Raw genomic sequence first — 23,817 nt, 5'->3', positions numbered from 1 at the left:
ATGAGTAATATAATCTACACATTTTACGTTATCAGCTCACAGTGGTTTTAGAAAACCCAAATTTACATATATTAAACATATTGCATTAGCAGCTCAGAGAAGGTGGCTTTTAGAAAACCCAAAATTAAATTGGAAAAATTAAATTAAAACTTTTATCACGCAAACGAACGAGGAGTTGCGAAAATTGCGACAGTGGAAAACATGAACGACAGCCAAAGTTTACAGGAAGAACAAATGGACGACAGCCAAAAATTATAGGATGAAATGCACACAGCTAACAATAACAGGAAGAAATACACGACAGCTAACAATAACAGGATGAAATACAGGACAGCTAACAATAACAGGATGAAATACAGGACAGCTAACAATCACAGGAAGAAATACACGACAGTTAACACTCACAGGAAGAAATACACGACAGTTAACACTCACAGGATGAAATACAGGACAGCTAACACTCACAGGAAGAAATACACGACAGCTAACACTCACAGGAAGAAATACACGACAGCTAACACTCACAGGAAGAAATACAGGACAGCTAACACTCACAGGAAGAAATACACGACAGCTAACAATAACAGGAAGATAACATGGAAGACAGGCAACAATCAAAGCGTATGACAGACTGAACTAGCGCCTTGAGTGTTTGAGGAGCTCAGTGTAAAACATTGGGTCGTCTATAAATGCGTCACATCCTAGGGTGGGGAGGGGGGGGGGTGGTTTAGACGCGCGTGAGGACATTCTACGAGGGGAGGGGATGTGGGTCTAGAAACTCGCAGGTATCGTTTAATGAATTGTTGTGAACACTGACACACCTTTACGGGTGATCGAGTGCGTCACGCAACATATAAGACGAAACAACCACAAACGGGTTACAAAAAACGACTGAATAAAACAAGGGCTCGTTGCAACCTAAAGAATTTAATACTGTATACACAGTTACACTGTAACACACAGGCTATTATAAATATAAATACATACAACAAACTAAGATTCATTGGCTATCTAACAGTACAGAACTAACCTACACAAACTAAGATTCATTGGCTAGCTAACAGTACAGAACTAACCTACACTTACCTTGTGAGAGAACTGGACTAAATTGAGGCAATCACACACGTTCTTACACACCTCACGTAAACAAATAGGGACAAACTGGACTGTCAAAACTCACAACACGAGATTTGAACAGGGACGAACGGGACAGGGTACAAAGTATAAACAACATTCACCCCCATTCATCCCTTTCACTCATTCACTACATGAATCAACCAATGGAAACAAATATCTTTATTTTCTTTATCTTTTATAGAGGGGACGGGTTGTTGAATAATTGTTACGTAATTTGTAAAAAAATCTCCTGACGGAGGGTAATCTATAAATAAATGTAATTTTTAAAATCATTTATTTTGAAGATTACATTTTCTCAGAGAACCCGATAATAGACGTCCCACTTTTAGAAATGTTCCAAGTTTTAAAGATTGTACATCTAAGGAGCGTTCTACGTATTGAAAAGTTGGTTAACTACTAGCAATTGATTTGATTGTTGACGTTTGGTACATCATGAAACACACTCACACTCACAAACACACACACATGTCAAACGGTTGGTAAAATCTCTACAACTGTGCTGTGTTGATACCGATGCTTCATATTTATAGGGGGGGGGGGGTATTTCTTCAGTAAATAGTTAGACACCTGAGACACAAGGCCCATGTAAGACTTGCACGAGACAGACACAAGGCAGACACAAGGCAGACACAAGGCAGACACAAGGCAGACACAAGGCAGACACAAGGCAGACACAAGGCAGGCAGACACAAGGCAGGCAGACACAAGGCAGACAGACACAAGGCAGGCAGACACAAGGCAGACAGACACAAGGCAGGCAGACACAAGGCAGACAGACACAAGGCAGGCAGACACAAGGCAGACAGACACAAGGCAGACAGACACAAGGCAGACACAAGGCAGACACAAGGCAGACACAAGGCAGACACAAGGCAGACACAAGGCAGACACAAGGCAGACACAAGGCAGACACAAGGCAGACACAAGGCAGACACAAGGCAGACACAAGGCAGACACAAGGCAGACATAAGGCAGACACAAGGCAGACATAAGGTAGACACAAGGCAGACACAAGACAGACACAAGGCAGACACAAGGCAGACACAAGACATACACAATGCAGACACAAGGTAGAGACACATAGATTCTGATATGAACGTTAAACAAATTAAACTAAAAAACCATTCAACTTCATACTGGCGAATTGGATTACCAGCTGACGGGGGGAGGGGGGAGGGGGGAGGTAGCAGACAAATGCCCGTACGGGCACTGGGCAGCGGGTGGACACCAACAGCGAGTGGCAATCAATACCTCGAGTCGAGATCCCGCGGGCCCCAGGGAACCGTCATTCATTAGACCTTTCCCAAATAGCAGTTACGTCAGTTGAGGTGACCTCTGGGTTTAGAGGGGGGGGGGTGAGGGGACCTTTATTTTTGCTGGCGGTTAAAAAAGCTCCTGCGATAGACAGCTGATGAAGGCAAACTGTCACACACAGTGAACGACCCGGGGGTAGGGGGAGAGGGGGAGGGGTAACAAGTACAGACCACAAGCGCAGCAGAATGGATGGTCTACAAACTTGATTGTGGAACAAACATGACCTTAGTGCAACCTATACAAACGTCATAGGTGTACAGACATTACAGGTGTACAAACATTACAGGTGTACAAACATTACAGGTGTACAAACATTACAGGTGTACAAACACACATTACAGGTGTACAAAAATCGCAGATGTACAGTCATTATAGGTGTACAAACATTCAGGTGTACAGACATTACAGATGTACAAACATTACAAGTTCACAAAAGACGTGGCCTAGCGGTAGAGAGCTAGACTGCTAACACGAAAGACTAGAGTTCGGATCCGGGTTCAAGTCAGTAGAATGTCCCACCCAGCTTGGTACTAAACTCACGTTAGGGAAAGCAAAGGCGGCTGGGTATAGTGCTGACCACACTGAAACAGATGAACTCTTCTTCACCTGCACCGTGTGTATTGGGCACGATTGATAAAAGATGATGATGAAACATTAGAGGTGTACACACATTACATGAGCATAGGCCTACTACAAAAGAAGAATGATACATTCTAATATAAATCTACATTAAAAAATGTTCCGATTTGTCCCCAATATCTCCCAAGTCACATTCCGATTTGTCCCCAAATGTCACATTTGCCTTTGTCTTCTACCTCCCTAATCACCCCCCCCCCCCCCCAGGGCCTAGCCCCACTGTTTCATATTCGTTAACCTTTATCTTACGGCGGCTGTTCCGGTTGCTGACCGTAAAATCCCGTCATACCCTGGTCTAAAAACCATGAACTCTACTTCGTCTACACCACAATATACCTCACCTTGTACCATCACCATCCCCGACAATTTTAAGACATCATACACCAACCACACATGCAACCACTGTGACTTTTGATACAAGTTCCGGCAGAAAATAAAATTTGACAATTTGAAAACATGGACTCACGTATCAGCGTAAGAGGCCGCCCAAATCTAGCGTCTCTTGCATTTCTTTACTTCCTTAATTCAATCAATTTTTTCCACGCCGATCTAAATCTTCAAGATTTCCCCGTCCCCGGGATTCGATGACCCCAAGCAAGCAGTTTGTATCCTCAATCAATTAACAGATTCACACGTCATAACCAATCAATCACTCGACGTATCGAATATTCAATCAGTTCGTCTATCCCTTCTAAACTCTCCCCCTGTCCTCCTCTCGTAGTTCCTCTCATCCAACGATCACTCTTTCAAATCTTTTCTCAAACTTTTTTTTTCTCCTGGCCTCTGGGTCCTCTCTGATCTGTTTCTTAACTGGGTTACCCCCCCCCTACTCTACACCACCCCACCCGACCCTACCCCCCGTATGTAGCTGTTTCATCACGATAAAAAGATACAATAACCCCACTCCACACCATCCTACCCCCCCCCCGCATGTAGCTGTTTCATCACGATAAAAAGATACAATAACCCCACCCCACACCATCCTACCCACACCCCCCCCGCATGTAGCTGTTTCACCACGGTTAAGAGACACAATAACCCCAACCCCTCCCCCATCCTGCCCCCTACCCCCGCATGTAACTGTTTCATCACGGTTAAGAGACACAATAACCCCACCCCACCCCACCCCCTCCCCCACCCCACCCCACGATACCGCTGATGGGAACCGCAACACCTTGGCCAAAGAGTTTGATGAGGTTTGGCGGTATCGATCTCTTGACACGTACAGCCTTTTTTGTAAGAAAAGCGGTATCGAAGACGTCCATTTGAATCAAAACAAGATACGGTCTGAGTGGGGCAGATTTTTTTATGAGCTGTAGTCTTTAGGGCTTGTGGGCTTTTGGTGTTGTGTTGGTTGGTGGGCTTAAGGTGGGCTTTTGATGTTGGTTGGTGGGCTTTAGGTGGGCTTTTGGTGTTGTTTGGTGGGCTGTAGGTGGGCTTTTGGTGTTGTTTGGTGGGCTTTAGGTGTTGTGTTGGTTGGTGGGCTTAAGGTGGGCTTTTGATGTTGTTTGGTGGGCTTTCGGTGCTGGTTGGGGGGGGGGGAGGGGTTGTTGTTAATTGGTGGGCTTTCGGAGCTGGTTGGTAGGCTTTTGGTGTCATTGACGTTTTGTAGGCTTTTGATGTTCGTATTTAGGCTTTTGATGTTCGTTGGTGGGCTTTTGGTGTCATTGAAGTTTGTAAGCTTTTGATGTTCGTGATGGTTTATGGTATTTTGGTTTTCGTGTTGGTTAGTGGGCTTGTGTTCTTAATGTCGATTTATGGGCTTGTGTATTTTATAGGGATTCTTTCAACTCTGGCCCTAGTGACTGTTCCTTCTGAAATGAACCTTGTTTTGGCGCGAATATGGAAGCAGATGTCGTTTTGAGGACGAAATAGAAATATCATCGCAGATAGAATGTTCTGGAACCAGGAGTTAAAAGGATGTTTGGTGTCAATACGTCTGTCAAGATTTGGTGAAGATTTGGTGAAGATTTGGAGAAGATTTGGTCAAGATTTGTTCAAGATTTGGTCAAGATTTGGTCAAGATTTGGTCAAGATTTGGTCAAGATTTGGTCAAGATTAGGTCAAGATTTGGTCAAGGTTTGGTCAAGATTATTTGTTCTCCAGGCTCCACGTCATCCAACACTAGATATTTAATTTTTGTTAACAGACGACAAACATTCACTTACATCCTTGCAGGAGTTGACGTTCAACATTCATACGTTGCCTGACTAGCAAAAATCATCCGTTGTCTGATGTCAGATGCTGCAGTTCTCATCTCTGTTCAACACGTAACCGGCACACGATCACTGCAGCCATATTGATCATGGCTGTAGCCAGACAGCGAATGATGCGCCCTGAAACAGAAGACGATCCGATAGTGCAATAACAGTCTGGGTTTCCTTTCGTGGTAACGATTTTTTTGCTTCAAGATCGTCGGGCAGTGTGTGTCTTAGTATCTGAACATCGATTTATCTATACTTCGTATATTCATTAACTAATTATCATTCAACTGTCCGTCCGTTGCTCCGTTCGGTTGTCCGCCCTTTTATCCTTCCTTCCTTCCATCCATCAATCCATCCATCCATCCATCCATCCGTCCATCCATCCATCCATCCATCCATCCATCCATCCATCCATCCATCCATCCATCCATCCATCCATCCATCCATCCATCCATCCATCCATCCATCCATCCATCCATCCATCCATCCATCCATCCATCCATCCATCCATCCATCCATCCATCCATCCATCCATCCATCCATCCATCCATCCATCCATCCATCCATCCATCCATCCATCCATCCATCCATCCATCCATCCATCCATCCATCCATCCATCCATCCATCCATCCATCCATCCATCCATCCATCCATCCATCCATCCATCCATCCATCCATCCATCCATCCATCCATCCATCCATCCATCCATCCATCCATCCATCCATCCATCCAACCATCCATCCGTTCATCAAATGTCAACAAGTTCATGGTGTCATTAGCCTGACGTTCAGCCAACCAGAACCAACCGATATCTAAATTTGTTATTCATATGGCATTTTGTTATTGGCCAGTCCTAGAGTACTCAAGTACAAGTTATCTATTGATTGATTCACAGGACTGATTGATAAATCACTAGACCAATAAACAGGACTAATCGATAAATCACTAGACCAATAAACATTACTGACCGAAAAATCCCCAGACCAATATACAGGACTGATCTATTCAGATCATTCGATCATTGATTCAAACAAGATGATAGGCCTTACATAAACTCCAGATATAAGCATATACCACAGGGATAGAAACGCGAACTTTTTTTTTCACGCCGATCTAAATCTTCTCTCTTTTTTTTTTCGTCTTTTTTTCTTACCTAAACTTGCTGGTGATCAATCTTTTTGTCCTACTGGCCATGTCCCGTTTATGTCCTACCGGCCATGTCCCGTTCTTGTCCTACCGCCCATGTCCCGTTTATGCCCTACCGGCCATGTCCCGTTCTTGTCCTACCGACCATGTCCCGTTCTTGTCCTAAAGGCCATGTCCCGTTCTTGTCCTAAAGGCCATGTCCCGTTCTTGTCCTAAAGGCCATGTCCCGTTCTTGTCCTAAAGGCCATGTCCCGTTCTTGTCCTACCGGCCATGTCCCGTTTATGTCCTACTTGTCCTGTAATGTCCTGTATTGGTTCATCTACTACTTTTTTTTTGTATAATGTTTTACAAAATATAATTTATCCATTCGATTTTTTAAACCAAATGATTTGGAAGGAACTCAGTCATCTATTTGGAGCCTTCACAATTTTCAAAAGCTGAAAGAAGAGTGTGTGGGGTGTGGGGTGTATGTGTGTGTCTGTGGGATGTGGGGGGAGGGGAGAACAGCGGTCTGCGTAAAGACCATTAAAATAATAATAATATTAGTAATATTAAGTTACTAAAAATGTTATTATTGAGTTAATGTAATGAGTTTCTAATAAAAACAATGTTATTAATAATTATAATGTTTATAATAATAATAACGTTAATAATATCAATAATAATAATAATAATAATAATAATAATAATAATAATAATAATAATATTAATAATAATGATAATAATACTACTATCACTACTACTAATAATAAAATAATAATTATAATATTAATGATGATAATATTAATAATAATAATAATAATAATAATAATAATAATAATAATAATAATAATAATAATAATAATAATAATAATAATGATAATGCTAATGATAATAATATGAAAAAAATAATAATTGTAGCAATAATAATTATTACAAAAATAACACCAGCCAAAAACCATTACAACACCAGCCAAAAACCATTACAACACTAGCCAAAAACCATTACAACACCAGCCAAAAACCATTACAACACCAGCCAAAAACCATTACAACACCAGCCAAAAACCATTACAACACCAGCCAAAAACCATTACAACACCAGTGTTATAACTGCTGTGTTCTATATGTGTACCACAGTTATGCAGTGAGAGGGTACAACTACCTGATCCAATACCATCTTTCCATATCACCACCATTTGATTATGTTTAGCTATCCTACAGTACATCTTGGGACACGACGACATCAACGCTACGAATGATTTAACAGAATGACATCGGTTACTAACTCTATTTATTGCACAATAGAAATGGACATCGGACAGCTTGGATAAACGATACTACAACTAGACATCCTAACTCTAACGTAACACGGACAAGACTAACTCCAATCTTCTTTCCTGGCAACAACGAACTCACACTAAAACGTCATTTTCTTGCGTACAGCGTCACACACTCACTCGTTCAATATACGGCCGCACCATCAATCATGCGCACCCATTGCCCTAGTCAAACATGCATCATAACAACCAGCCAAAAACCATTACAACACCAGCCAAAAACCATTACAACACCAGCCAAAAACCATTACAACACCAGCCAAAAACCATTACAACACCAGCCAAAAACCATTACAACACCAGCCAAAAACCATTACAACACCAGCCAAAAACCATTACAACACCAGCCAAAAACCATTACAACACCAGCCAAAAACCATTACAACACCAGCCAAAAACCATTACAACACCAGCCAAAAACCATTACAACACCAGCAAAAACCATTACAACACCAGCAAAAACCATTACAACACCAGCCAAAAACCACTACAACACCATATAAAAACCACTGCAAGAGACAAAATCAAATAAACAACAGCTACGTTTGATCAAATTATATTTTTACAGCTTGTTGTTTTACTCCTTTTATTCCACAACAATTTCCCCCAATTTTTCGCACGCTGAAAATTCATTTCTACAACTCCTTTCTGCAGCATCGCATGCATTATCAACCTTGTATTAGCAATAATTGAAATAATTTCTAGGGGAGATTAACCTGGTTGTGCTGACAGAGGCAGCAGTTAGCGCCAACACGCAACACAGCTCACACGATGTGCACACAAAATCAAGCTGAAAATTCGCCCAATTCTTTTTGTTTCCAAAACGTTGTTGAAAAAAATTAGAAACTAAAAAAAATTAATAATTGATGGTTTACTGGGTTAGAATGCATGAATTATAAAAAAAAAATTATTGAAAATTGAATACATCTTGTCAAAATATGAAACTCAAATGCAAAAAAAAAGTTTTACTGATCATCTTTTGACCGTAAAATAACTAAAAGACACGAGCAGCGGTTTAAAAATTTCAAACAGCCTTGAACTAATTTGTTTAATTGCCTGTGGTTTGTTTGAGCCTCATTATTATTTTAAATTTAAATTTTTTTTTAAATTTCAGACGGAGAAAAAAAAAAGAAAAATGGTTGCCATTAGAATGGACATGTCAACACATAAAGCGTGGGGCTAATCAGGGTCGGGGGGGGGGGGTACTCGGACATGGGTCTGGCAACCTAGAGCAGGGGGTCCATGGGTCATAAGGATAAGGCAGATGGCGTAGGGGGGGGGGGTACTCATACATGGATAGTGCGTGTTATATTGACATTTTTTATAGACCAGAGTAAGACTAGTGTATCTGACACACACGCTAAAAGCTAATTAACTTCTGACTAAAAGCTTGCTTATAAAAACCTGTGGCTAAAGATAATTAACCTGTCGCTAAAAGCTTATTAATTAGTCGATGATTCACGACGTTTAGGTGTGAAAAAGTAATTTTTTAAGTTTTCTTCGTATAAGCTTTGTCATCCACGTTTTTAGGGCGAGTGATTAGTGTATTTGTAGACAAGTTTATGGGACAAGGTCATGGGACAAGTTCATGGGATAAGTTCATGAAACAAGTTCATGGGACAAGTTCATGGGACAGGTTCATAGGACAAGTTCATGGGACAAGTTCATGGGACAAGTTCATTGGACCAGTTCATGGGACAAGTTCATGGGACAAGTTCATGGGACAAGTTCATGGGACAAGTTCATTGGACCAGTTCATGGGACAAGTTCATTGGACCAGTTCATGGGAGAAGTTCATGGGACAAAATTCATGGGACAAGTTCATGGGACAAGTTCATGGGACAAGTTCATGGGACAAGTTCATGGGACAAGTTCATTGGACCAGTTCATGGGACAAGTTCATGGGAGAAGTTCATGGGACAAGTTCATGGGACAAGTTCATTGGACCAGTTCATGGGACAAGTTCATGGGACCAGTTCATGAGAGAAGTTCATGGGACAAGTTCATGGGACAAGTTCATGAAACAAGTTCATGGGACAAGTTCATGGGACAAGTTCATTGTAACAGTTCATGGGAGAAGTTCATGGGACAAGTTCATGAAACAAGTTTATGAAAAGAGTTCATGGGACAAGTTCATGAAAAGAGTTCATGAAAAGAGTTCATGGGACAAGTTCATTGGGCCAGTTCATATGGTTCAAGTTCAGATGGGGCATAATCAAATGGCACAAGTACACCTAGGACAAGTCGAAACGGGACAAGTTGAAATGGGACAAGTTGAAATGGGACAAGTTGAAATGGGACAAGTACTCCTGGTATAAATACAAAAATCGTGGGCACAAAATACATCATAGTTTTTCCAAATACTAGAAATCTAACAAGAAGAGAGACAAGAAAGACTGTCATTTTCCCTGCAAACATTTGTGTGAACTACTCATCGATAGTTTAATTAGTTATACTTCACTTACAAGTCGAAATTTTGTCTTTTGTCTTTTGTGTAGTGTAGTGTAGTGTAGTGTAGTGTAGTGTAGTGTAGTGTAGTGTAGTGTAGTGTAGTGTAATGTAGTGTAGTGTAGTGTAGTGTAGTGTAGTGTAGTGTAGTGTAGTGTAGTGTAGTGTAGTGTAGTGTAGTGTAGTGTAGTGTAGTGTAGTGTAGTGTAGTGTAGTGTAGTGTAGTGTAGTGTAGTGTAGTGTAGTGTAGTGTAGTGTAGTGTAGTGTAGTGTAGTGTAGTGTAGTGTAGAATAGTGTAGTGTAGTGTAGTGTAGTGTAGTGTAGTGTAGTGTAGTGTAGTGTAGTGTAGTGTAGTGTAGTGTAGTGTAGTGTAGTGTAGTGTAGTGTAGTGTAGTGTAGTGTAGTGTAGTGTAGTGTAGTGTAGTGTAGTGTAGTGTAGTGTAGTGTAGTGTAGTGTAGTGTAGTGTAGTGTGGTGTGGTGTAGTGTGGTGTGATGTGATGTGATGTGATGTGATGTGATGTGATGTTGTATAGTGTAGTGTAGTGTAGTGTGGTGTGGTGTGGTGTGATGTGATGTGATGTTGTATAGTGTAGTGTAGTGTAGTGTAGTGTGTTGTGGTATGGTGCGGTGAGGTGTGGTTTAGTGTAGTGCAGTTGTGGGGTGTTATGTTATGATCTGTCGACCTATACCACGGTGATGAAGTGAGTGGATTGTACAATGTGCAGTTTGACGAACGCCTAAATTGAAATGTTTATTAATTAACAAAACCATACTGTCACAACTTGCTTTTGATTAGAAATCACAAAATGTTAGCCTATATGATGCAGATTATATATGCATAAAAAAACTAAATGATCAAATTTCTTTAAAATTGAAATACATCTCAAAATTTCAAATATAAACAGGTATAATAGATTATTTAAGAAAATCAGAAATCCAATATGATAAATCGAGGATTTATTTGAAAGCGAAAAAAATCATCAGATCCCCATGTTTACGATACCCCCCCTAACTCCATGAAACTGATGGATCAACCCTCCCCTCCATCCCCCCTCCATCCCCCCCCCCCCATGAAACTGATGGATCAACACCTCCACCCCCCCCCCCCCCTTATGAAGCCGATGGATCAACCTTCCCCTCCTCTCCCGTCCACCCCGCCGCCATTTCCTGGTTGCCGCGCGGGTGGGGAGGGAGGGGAGGGAGGGGTGTATGAAGACAACTCGTGCCAGACCTCTGCTAGCGTCTTCACCTTGCCAGTTCCCCGCACACTCTGGCGTCTGTTGGTACCCGAGGCTTGCCACTGCTTGCTGCTGTAGCCGCCTGTTCTACCTGTGCTGATTTGCTGTGTGACAGCCGGTTTGATCAAGTATCGATTCAATAATTATCGATTTCTTCACGCAACAGTTTCTTATCTTTTAAGACGGCTATTATTATGCGAAAAAGTTATAAGTTTCCTAATTAGAGGATGTTTTAGTTATATAAATTTTATGTGAGAATATTAATTATTTAGTGTTGAGTTTTTAAATTTACTTTTTGTGCATCCGAGTTGAGAACAGAAAATCGATTTGATGATCAGATATTATTCAATCTTTTTGTTTTTATTTTTCATTTTCCGTGTGGGGATTTCATTGTGATCATTTTTTAAAAAATTGTTTTATTTTTGTAATTTTCTTTGGAGTGATTGCCCTTTTTCTTTGAAACTCGGCGGTGCATATAAAATATTTTTTTCTGGTTGTTCATGAAAATACTTTGATGCCGTCATTCCAGAAAATCAATAGGCCCTAATTCTTCATTTTTTTTTACACAGCAAGTTAACTGAAGCAAAAAAAAAATTCGGGAAAAAAATTTCTGAATTCAAATTCTTTCAATCGCTTGTGTAACATGGATTAGAAGTGTGATCTAACTATCACGTGATGCCCGAGCTTTGGAGGATCACAGCGTGAGGCAGACGGACTGGAGGGGTGAAAGATGGGAGAGGATTTCACGTCTGAAGATTCGTTCAACTGTGTACTCACCTCAAGCAGGTAGGGAACCACGTGCAATGTGTTGACTTGATGTTGCCATCTTTTTCCTCCCTTTTATCTCCCTTTATCTTCGTTACTTCCTTCTCTCCCTTTATCTTCGTTACTTCCTTCTCTCCCTTTCTTTTCGTTCTGTACCTGAATGTAGAGTTGAGCCACTTCTACAAAAACATGTATACACATATTTTAAGTGTTTTCCATTACATCCAAACAGCACATCTACTATGTTAATCTAATTATAGTCTAATTATAGATACCAAAATACATACACACACAATATAGCAGTAACGAAAGTTGATTAAAGTTTGTTCAAGTTTGTTCAAGTTTGTTTATGTTTGTTAAAGTTCGTTCAATATTTTCAAGTCGTTTGTTGAAGTTTGTTTAGCTTGGAATGTGTGGAGGTGTCGATTAGCCGACCTATAAAAACCACTTGCCCCTGATGCTCAATAACGACTTGGCACCCGCTGAAGTTTTGTGTTTTCCTACACCAAAATAGATCTGACACCCCAGAGGTTCTCAAACCTTGGCCCCCCACACATCCAAAACTTGGCACCCACTAAAGTTTTGTGTTTTCCTACACCACAATAGATCTGACACCCAGAGGTTCTCAAACCCCCCACACTACAACAACATCGCTTCATGTTGAACCGTTACATTCAAGTCTTCTAACGATCTATACATACATTTGTACACACATACTACAACAGGCGAATAATTTCTTCCGTTTCCATTTTTTAAATACTTTAATTCAAAGCAAAGAAAGTTCGTATATTTTATCTTCTTCATTATATAACAAATGTACAACGATCGTGTAATTATTGAATGCAAGCCCATGATTATCATCGATTTTACCCGGCCCTGTTCAATCCTTTAATCTCCAGCGGCCCTAATCGATCAAATATCCTAGATACTGACAACGTATTTTAACATCATTGGCTGATTCAAAAAACATGCACATTTTCGTTCAAAGATTTTGAATTTCAGTCGTCAGACACTTTACGTTTGAAAACTTTTGAACATGTTGTTTCAAAGACAAGTTACATGATCTTCCGACTCATGACGTATGACTTATGACTTATATCTAAACAATTTTTCCAAATATCTATAAGATATTTTCTGTGTAGAAACTTCAGATAACAAATGAATTGTCTGGTGTAAAATTTAATTCACGTGTATAATCGATTTGACTTTTTAGCACTGTGATATATTTCGGTCTCATAAACGTTAATTTTAATTTTCTCAAGATTAAAACTGACAGTTAAGCTGGAGCAGTTTATAACTATAACGACCACATTTACGGTTTTACGATTATAATTAGTCTAACACGGTTTAGGCCTAACCGTCAGTAACTAACAACAGGAACGATAACTCTTTAATCCTTGGACAAAACTTAACAGCATATGACTGGAGAGTTACATTAATTATAGGATAAAATAATACAAAACTGATGTTAGAATTATCATAAAAACTCACAAATCTGAGGTTAAAGTTATAATTCACGCCTTCTTAAATAGTGCTATAATTCAACAAACCTGATGCAAAAGAATAAGAGGAAGAAGTTATAGGATAACGCCAATCCTAGGATAAACTTATAGCAAACTTTATAAATTTTATATATATAAACCGTTGTATTGACGGAAAATTTGTGGCTATATTTATGTAATTATATATATATATATATATATATATATATATATATATATATATATATATATATATATATATATATATATATATATATATATAAAGATGACGATGTGAATTAAAGTCTGAACTCCCAAAAAAAATAATAGTTGACATTTTTTTTTATTACAAGAAGTTGATTATTTTGTGTTTAGACGCGAATGATTTTGGTAAGAAATTGATAATTGATAATTTCGATATTTATTTCCTTGAATATCGATCCATGGGACGTGCCATGCAGTCGAAGGTTTTTGATTGATGAAATTGTATGCGGCCGTTCACCCGAAAGTTAGACCGCAGGAAATCGCAAGGTGGAATTTGGCAATCAGGAAATAGATCTGAAAGCATTGGAGCAAAGAATGGTGGGCCTTTGGTGAGGTGGTGGGGGGTGTAGTGGTGTAGTGATGTAGTGGTGTAGTGGTGTAGTGGTGTAGTGGTGTAGTGGTGTAGTGGTGTAGTGGTGTAGTGGTGTAGTGGTGTAGTGGTGTAGTGGTGTAGTGGTGTAGTGGTGTAGTGGTGTAGTGGTGTAGTGATGTAGTGGTGTAGTGGTGTAGTGATGTAGTGGTGTAGTGGTGTAGTGATGTAGTGGTGTAGTGGTGTAGTGGTGTAGTGTTGTAGTGATGTAGTGGTGTAGTGGTGTAGTGATGTAGTGGTGTAGTGATGTAGTGGTGTAGTGGTGTAGTGGTGTAGTGATGTAGTGGTGTAGTGGTGTAGTGATGTAGTGGTGTAGTGGTGTAGTGGTGTAGTGGTGTAGTGGTGTAGTGATGTAGTGGTGTAGTGGTGTAGTGATGTAGTGGTGTAGTGGTGTAGTGATGTAGTGGTGAGGTGGTGGGTGGTGAGGTGGTGTAGTGGTGTAGTGGTGTAGTGGTGTAGTGGTGTAGTGGTGTAGTGGTGTAGTGGTGTAGTGGTGTAGTGGTGTAGTGGTGTAGTGGTGTAGTGGTGTAGTGGTGTAGTGGTGTAGTGGTGTAGTGGTGTAGTGGTGTAGTGGTGTAGTGGTGTAGTGGTGTAGTGGTGTAGTGGTGTAGTGGTGTAGTGGTGTAGTGGTGTAGTGGTGTAGTGGTGTAGTGGTGTAGTGGTGTAGTGGTGTAGTGGTGTAGTGGTGTAGTGGTGTAGTGATGTAGTGGTGGGGTGGTGGGTGGTGTAGTGGTGAGGTGGTGTAGTAATGTAGTGGTGGGGTGGTGTATTGATGTAGTGGTGTAGTGGTGGGGTGGTGTAGTGGTGTAGTGGTGGGGTGGTGTAGTGGTGGGGTGGTGTAGTCGTGTAGTGGTGTAGTGGTAGAGACGTCGCGAAATCTTCATCTACTTAAATATCAAAAGTACAATTAGAAGTGCATTCCGCAGAAAATATTCCTCAACGGGATGTGTGATTTTAAACGTAGAGGTAATGCAAAAATCATGTCTATGTCATAATTAACTTACGCTATTTATCTCAATGCTTTTTATTATGCACTATTCCGTTAATATTTACCGCACTTTTTCTATTCATATACACCTTGCTATTGGACGCATTTTTACTTTCTCGTATACGACGAGTAGAGAAAGTATTGTAATCGTGCATTTTTTTAAATAATCGAGATTTTTGCAAATCTCGACGTTATACAGCTTCCTGAGTCGGAAAAACAGTTTTGCAATCGTGTCCGTATGTCTGTGTGTGTATGTTTGTGACTGTAAACACGATAACTTGAGTACCGTTACAGCTAGGTTGATAAAATTTCATATATAAGTATTTTATCAAAATCGTAGATACGTATAAACTTTTGAACGATTTCCGATAGCCGGAAGTGGAACTTTTTCTACTTAAAATTTTTCAAATGCTTATAACTTGAGTACTATTCAGATAGATAGATTAAATTTCACATGTAAGTAAAAGAACTAATTCTCGACCTTCTATCAAATTTTGAGTAATTTCCGTTGACCAGAAGTACTAATTTACGCTATTTCCAATTTCTCAAAAAACGCATGTAAATTTATAAAGTAGTAATAATATTGAGCACTATTATGCACATTTTGTTTTGGCGTTAGCTTGGTGCGCAATTCTTTTTTCTACGAGATTCTATTCTATTTTTAAAAGGTTAAATAAACAAAAATCATGTCTATATTCCGAGTTGCCATCCCACGTAGTGTTATATTAGAATATTCGAGAAAGTTTAGGGGAGATCACTCCGGGTTTATTTCTACGAGATTTTATTCTATTTTAAAAAGTTTAAGTAAATAAAAATGGATTAAAAATCATGTCTATATCCCGAGTTGCCATCCCCTGTTGTTTCATATAAGAATATTCGAGAAATTTTAGGAGAGATCGCTCCCGGTTTATTTCTATTGCTCTGCACAATTCATATTAATTCATTTCTACTCATCGTATTGAACTAGAATGTAACATTTTTCCCCTAAAAAATTTTTTCTGCAAAAGATTGTTTACGATATTTAAGTGGAAAAAGAAAATTATCTTTAAGTGTAACGTTTTTTTTCTGGAAAGTTCTTTAATTAAGCACCGTAGAATATTCGCCCCAGTATGCGTGCAAGCTAACACGTGCAGAACACGACTAATGTGTGAGGTGAGCGCACTAATCCAACACAGTTCAGCCCCTTGGTTTGATGCCATTTAAATCAACACAGTTCTGTCCCTTAATGATTGTCCCTAATCAACATCTTCTCCTTCATGAAGTCAATTTGTCTTTCTCACGATATCGCAGTCTACCTTTTGTCAATCTATATTTGAATATTGTGTTTTCCTTAAGATGCCATGTAAGACGTTGGCAGGCATTGTACGATATTTGTAAATAGTTGCCGGGCTTTGTCCAGTATTTGTAGATAATTGCCGGGCTTTGTCCAGTATTTGTAGATAGTTTCCGGCTTTGTCCGGTATTTGTAGATAGTTGCCGGTTTTGTCCGGTATTTGTAGCCGGTTTTGTCCGAAGTAATAAATGTTTGGTTAAAAGCCGAACTGGTAAGAAGTCTTGTAATTTCTAACAAGAAGCTGTTCAAAGACTAACAGTTTTTTTTTAAACTTCTACCCAGCATTTCTTGCGTCACCTTCATTCCCCAAACCGTAACCCCAAACTCTGAACCCAACGCCTAACCTCAATCTCTGACCCAACCTCTGACCCCGACCCCTAAACCCAACCCCTAAACCCATCCCACGCCCACCACCAACATTAATAGACTGTACTTACTGTACTTTTACAGCCTAAATTCGACGTTACAACATATTTTTTATACAAGCTATTCCCTACACTGTGTTATACCAGATTCATTGTTAATTTAAAATATGGGCGTTTTCCAAATTTCGCACAACCCGAGTTGTCTTCCCCTGCCGTGTAGATTCAAACTAATACGTCAGGACACGTCTTAAACCAGCTCTCCCGGCATGACGTCATCGCACGTCTTCGGCGTAAGAAAAGTGCACGAAGAGTTGCAGACGATAAAATTCTCCCAGGTAGGTCTAGAAATAATCACGGCACTCCAGATACAGCCGTACACAACCAAGTACACATTGAAGTACATATTACTGTACACTTGAGCTAACTTTTTCATGTGCCTATTTGTGTACACGTACAGAGAAATATTCGTTTACATAGGGACTAAGTTGAAAAAACAGATTACTCTACACGTTTAGTAGAAATACTAGTAAACAATCCCATTCCTATTCCCAATCCCATTCCAAATCCCATTCACAATAAAACTAACAATCCCATTCACAATAAAACTAACAATCCCATTCACAATCAAACACACAATCCCATTCACAATCAAACACACAATCCCATTCACAATCCCATTAGCGATCCCGATGTTATGTAATGGCAGCGACTGTTATGTAATGACACCGACGGTTATGTAATTACAGAGACGTTTATGTAAAACCAACCAAGTTTAAACAAATGGAAGATCCCCCCACCCCCCCCCCCCCCCCCTCAACCAACACACCTTCCTAACAAACTAAACCAGCCCCAAGAAAACAAGACCATTACAAGACATTCCGATTCTCTAATTACTGCTGATGATGTCACACCACTGACGTCACATTAGACCCGCTGCTACCAGTAAACACCAGGTAACCCACATCCGAACAGTGACCCACTTTCTACAAAACCCCTGTAGTAATTGCCTGCCCTGTAATTATCTCATTAAGCTTCAAGCGCGAAATGACGAGGATCCAGCACATTATATGTTGCTCAAACTCCCGACAAAAAGAAATGCTTATTCCGTCACTTGGATGTGTTGTAAGAGAGAGAAAAAAGGTGTAACCGCGAAAAAGTGGGTTAGACGGATGTAACCGATAGGTTAACTCACCTTGGGAAGGTTTGGTTTTTTACCTGGCTGTAAATAAATGCAACTTTTGAAACCACCCGTTTTTAAAACTCTAGCAACAGCTGTGGAGAGGAATAAAACTTTGACTGTAAGAGCGATAATCTTGAGACTCGCATGAAAGGCTGCGCGACTGTGATTTAACAAGCCTTCAGACCGAATCAAGTCAACTAGATCTACACAATCCTTTCATAGTACCAAATCTTCGCAGTCATTGAGCAATAATATCACTCATTTTCCTAATGTCAAGATTAAAAAAAAACTGAATATAATTGTATCATTTTTCACTTTGCCAAAAAAGAAAGAAAAAAGAACAAATATCGGATTGGTTTATAATTTACGTGTTTCTGCCGTAGTATAGAAGAATATACGAACTATTCAAGCGTAAAAGCCCTTTATTTCAAACTTCCGTACACTTTTAAATTTTAACATTTGCCTAGAGGTGGGGGTGGAGTATGAAGTAGTGTGGAAGGGTGGTGGTACCGGATGTAATGAGGCGCCTTCCACCAAGGGCACCCCTCACCACTCTCTGGGAGAGAAGCCGGGGGGGGGGGAGGGGATGGAAGATAGATGCTGACTTTGCAAATGTCAAATCTTTCGATTTATTGGTAGTGATCGCTTGTTGGTAGTGATCGCTTGTTGGTAGCGATCGCTTGCTGATTACATCAGACAATCCGCTCCCCTGCGCAGAAAAAAATAATTGTTTTGTCTTCTGGAAATCGATGTGATCAATCTCACTCCGGCGGTTGCCGTCTCAAGAAACAAAATAACGGCGAGGAAATTTAATTCAACTCTGAGAAGAACAAATCTGATTGCGGGCACCAAGATTCCAGTTGGTCAGTTCCAGAGAGGTCTAGAGTCGGCCCCATCAGCAGGAGCAAACACTCCCCAGCGAGATTGAAAAAACAGAGGGACCCTCTGACCTTAGACAAGTACCATCCTCCCCTCCACCCTCGGGCGATGAAATGAGGTGGGCAGACGCGATATAATGTTAGGTCAGCCCTTCAGGTGAACGGAGGGTTCATGTTTGCTATTGTTCTTGCTCCCCCCCCCCCCCCCACACACAGATAGACGCTCTAATTAGACCGCGGCCCAATCATGTGACTTCCGGGTTGGAAGGGGCTGAAATTGAGCTGGGCAGTCAAGCTTGTGGGGAGGGAGAGGGGGGGGGAGAGGAAATGTGGGGAGGGGAGAGGAAAGGTAGGGGGGAAGAGGAAAGGTTTTTCAGTCAGAGAAGGAGAGACTGGTGGGGAGGGAAAGGGGGGGGGAGAGGAAAGGTGGGGGAGGGGAGAGGAAAGGTGGGGGAGGGGAGAGGAAAGGTGGGGGAGGGGAGAGGAAAGGTTTTTCAGTCAGAGAAGGAGAGACTGGTGGGGAGGGGGGTGGGTGGGGTTGGATGGGGGAAGTGGATGTACATCAAGAGAGAAAAAGAGAGGCGGGTATTGCAGGGGAAATATGAACTCACCCGTTATTAATTATGACAGGAGTGAAAGACCGAGGGTCAATTCACCGAATGTGTGGTCTGATATGGGATTTTATTTTCTTGTAGGAGGGCCGGCAATTGCCTGCTCTCATCTTCAGTGTAATTTTTTTTTTCTTTTACTATTTCTTGTTCGTCTTTAGTTGGTTGGTAGCAAGACTTACTAGAGGTTGGAATATAAAAGGTTGAAAGGGGAGGGAATGATTAACAAAAATTTGCAGGGAGTATACAAGCTTAAAATTATGTGTAAAGAACTGTTTTTACTTTCTCGTATATACGAAGTATAGACAAAGTATTGTAATCGTGCAAAAAAAAATCGAGATTTTTTACAAATCTCGACGTTTTACACCTCACTGATACGGAAAAACATAATTTTGCAATCTTGTCCTTATGTCTGTGTGTCTGTGTGTGTGTGTGTGTGTGTCTGTGTGTCTGTGTGTAAACACGATTACTTGAGTACCGTTACAGCTAGGTTGATGAAATTTCATATATAAGTATTTTATCAAAATCGTAGATCCGTATCAACTTTTGAGCTATTTCCGATAACCGGAAGTGGTACTTTTTCTACTTTGAATTTTTCAAAAGCCTATAACTTAAGTACTATTTCAGATAGATAAATGAAATTTCACATGTAATTAAAAGATCTAATTCTCTACCTTCTGTCAAATTTCGAGTAATTTCCGTTGACCGAAAGTACTCATTTACGCAATTTCTGATTTCTCAAAAAACGCACGTAAATTTATAAAGTACTAATAATATCCCGCACTATTATGCACATTTTATTAGGCGTTCACTTAGTGTGCAATTCTTTTTTTAATACGAGATTCCATTCTATTATAAAAAGTTTAAGTAATTAAAAATGGATTACAAATATTGTCTATGTCCTGAGTTGCCATCCCTCGTAGTTTTATATTAGAATATCCGAGAAAGTTTAGGGGAGATCACTCCCGGTTTAGTTAAACTAATTCGATGCATTTTTGTTATTATTGTTTAAGCTAATTAAACAATTAAAAAAAAAATGGGTATAGAATTCAATAGAAGCACAGACGTTTGTGAAATTTGTCTCAAGTATGTTCAAAAGTATTATTTTAAAGAATGCATGTTTCTCATGCAGGTAATCGCAATGTATACAAGAATACTTTTAAAAATACCACGATGGAAATATTAACTTGGAGGCTATAGGAGACAGAGACACGTCTGACTTGATTTATTGGCCAATCAACGTTTGTATTGCAAAGGTCAACATATGGGTCAAGGTTACATCCAAATTTAGAAAATTAAATAAAATGTTGCCTTAAAGTTAAACATTCAAAGTTCTACTCATATACCACTTTTATGTCATTTTCAAGGGAAATAAAAAGAAATACCGCTAGACGAAATATACAAGGAAAATAACAATAGACTTAAAACATTGAGAAGTCACTAGGCTACAACATGTAGAGAAATATTACCAGCCTTATGAAGACGACAATTACCTTTTTCGCACACAGAAACCAGCACTTATAAAAATAAACCGGGAGTGATCTCCCCTAAACTTTCTCTAATTTCTTATATAACACTACGGAGATGGCATAGCGGGATATAGACATGATTTTTTAATCCATGTTTAATTACTTAAACTTTTTAAAATAGCATAGAGTAAAAAAGAATTGCGCACCAAGTGAATGGCAAACAATATGTGTATAATTTATAAATTCATTTTCGTTTTTTGAGAAATCAGAAATAGCGTAAATAACTACTTCCGGTCAACGGACTTAAACTTTTATAGAAGACAGAAATAAGATCTTTTACTTATATGTGAAATTTCGCTTTTCTATCTTAAACAGTACTCAAGTTAATGGCTTTTGAAAAAATTGAAAGTAGAATAAGTTACACTTCCGGTTATCGGAAATCTTTAAAAAGTTGATACAGAACTACAAATTCGTTATAATACTTTTATATGAAATCTCATCAACCTAGCTTTAACAGTACTCAAGTTATCGTGTTTACAGACATACACACACAGACGGACAGAATTGCAAAACCCAGATTTTCCGACTCGAATACGCATAAAACGCAGACATTTTGATAAATCTGGATTTTTAATTTTTGCCCGATTAAAATAAGTCCCCATACTCCGTACATGATGAAGTACTGAAGTGTAAATCGATGAAAACTGTCAAAATTTCATGTGATTTTTGTGCGCGATTACAATATTTCGTATACTCCGTGTACGAGAAAGTAAAAATTGCGTTTTCAAAATTTTCAGTTAAATTTTAATCTAAGATGACGTCATTTCATGTCAATTTTAATTTCCGTTCTCAAAGATATCAGTGTCGACATGTGGTTTTGGATGTCAAAAAACTCGCAACTCCAGGGGGGGTGGGGGCACCTGAGCGGCGGTTGCGTGCCATTCCCCGAGGATAGGGGGTCAGGATGGAGAGGTCATAGGTGATAGGTCACGCTATAGAAAACATGTTAACGTATGCGTGATAGGTCATGATAGAGAGGTCAAGGATAAGAGGTCACGATGGATCAGTCATGAGAAAAAGGTCACAATACAGATTTAAAATCACAGGTCATGACGTCATGACGTAAGGTCTTAAACGATATTTAATAAAATACTTAAAAAAAACTTTTTAAAAAACCTGGTTTTTCTTGTGGACTAAAAAGTAGAAAATAAATTTTTCTTTTGTGCTTCCTCGAGCTGTGCAGGTTCTTGTGATGACTGACAAAAAACGTTGGTACGTTCACCATCAAATTTCCCGATCCATCTGCCCGACCCACGTTTTTGTCAGTCATCGCAAGAACCTGCACAGCTCGAGGAAGCACAAAAGAAAAATTTATTTTCTACTTTTTAGTCCACAAGAAAAACGTGGTTTTTTAAAAAGTTTTTTTTAAGTATTTTATTTTCTCCTTTTTAGTCCGTTGCTACACATGAAAAACGTGTTTTTAAAAAAAGTTTTTTATATAGTTTATTTTCTACTTTATCTAATGACTTGATTAAGTATGACTTGACTAAGTGTTTATAAATACACGGACTAAAAATCTTGCGCGACCAGGATTCGAACCTGGGTTGTCGCGGCCACAACGCGAAGTACTAACCACTATACGATCACGGCCAGCGCGCTCACATCGCTTGGGGCCGAAGTAACTTTGTCAATAGGCCTCCAGTCTTGTCGGTATCTTTAGAAATCATGTCCTCAAATTTATGGTCCTTGGGGCGTAATTAAATTAAGCTAATTACGGTCTCTAATTGCTAGTTTTTATGATTGCATCTGAAATTGTTAGGCGAAAGTAGCCTGCATGCCAAATTTCAGATCTCTAGAGCAATCAGAAGTGGGCTAATTTTCGATGTCAATTTTAACAACAAACAAACAAATCCACAAACGCGAAGCTGAGTTAAGAAAAACGTGTTAAAAAACTGAATAAAATACTTAAAAAAAACTTTTAAAAAAACCACGTTTTTCTTGTGGACTAAAAAGTAGAAAATAAATTTTCATACATTTGATGACAAAAAACGTGGGTACGTTCACCATCAAATTTCCCGACCCATCTGCCCGACCCACGTTTTTTGTCATCAAATGTATGAAAATTTATTTTCTACTTTTTAGTCCACAAGAAAAACGTGGTTTTTTTAAAAGTTTTTTTTAAGTATTTTATTTTCTCCTTTTTAGTCCGTTGCTACACATGAAAAACGTGGTTTTTAAAAAGTTTTTTATATAGTTTATTTTCTACTTTATCTAATCACTTGATTAAGTATGACTTGACTAAGTGTTTTTAAATACACGGACTAAAAAAATCTTGAGCGACCGATACGCTTTAAACAGAGAAAGGGTGTAATTTACGTTGCTGGCGTGGAGATCTACTCACGAATCACGTGATCAAATCTCCCATAAACAAACAAATAAACGCGAAGCTGAGTTAAGGAAAACGTGTTTATGTGTATTTTAGCATGCCCAGCGTACCAACCGTGTCACCGTTAACAATGTGTTACCGTGTCCGTTCTCCTTTATAGTCCGTTGCTACACATAAAAAACGTGGTTTTTTTAAAATTTTTTTATAAGTATTTTATTTTCTCCCTTTTAGTCCGTTGCTACACATGAAAAACGTGGTTTTTAAAAAGGTGTTTATAAATACA

General features: G+C 39.5%; 1 protein-coding gene across 2 annotated transcripts in view; it reads left to right on the top strand.

Moving 5' to 3' along the window:
• Positions 1-11,488: 11,488 nt before the first annotated feature.
• Positions 11,489-23,817, top strand: part of LOC131944950 (acetylcholinesterase) — an 80,295-nt gene continuing 67,966 nt past the window's right edge. The window contains exons 1-2 of one of the 2 annotated variants that reach the window (XM_059305867.1): positions 11,489-11,575; positions 12,017-12,233. The gene's annotated coding sequence lies outside the window, so the exon portion shown is untranslated. Of the gene's footprint in view, positions 12,234-23,817 lie in introns of both variants that reach the window. The other variant, XM_059305866.1, reaches the window with a different exon arrangement.

This window comes from Physella acuta, unplaced genomic scaffold, assembly GCF_028476545.2.
Source record: "Physella acuta isolate Inbredline_101_S28 unplaced genomic scaffold, ASM2847654v3 ptg000516l, whole genome shotgun sequence".
Lineage (NCBI taxonomy): Eukaryota > Metazoa > Mollusca > Gastropoda > Physidae > Physella > Physella acuta.
Note: the sequence above shows the minus strand (reverse complement) of the source record. Positions and strands in the feature narration are given on the sequence as shown.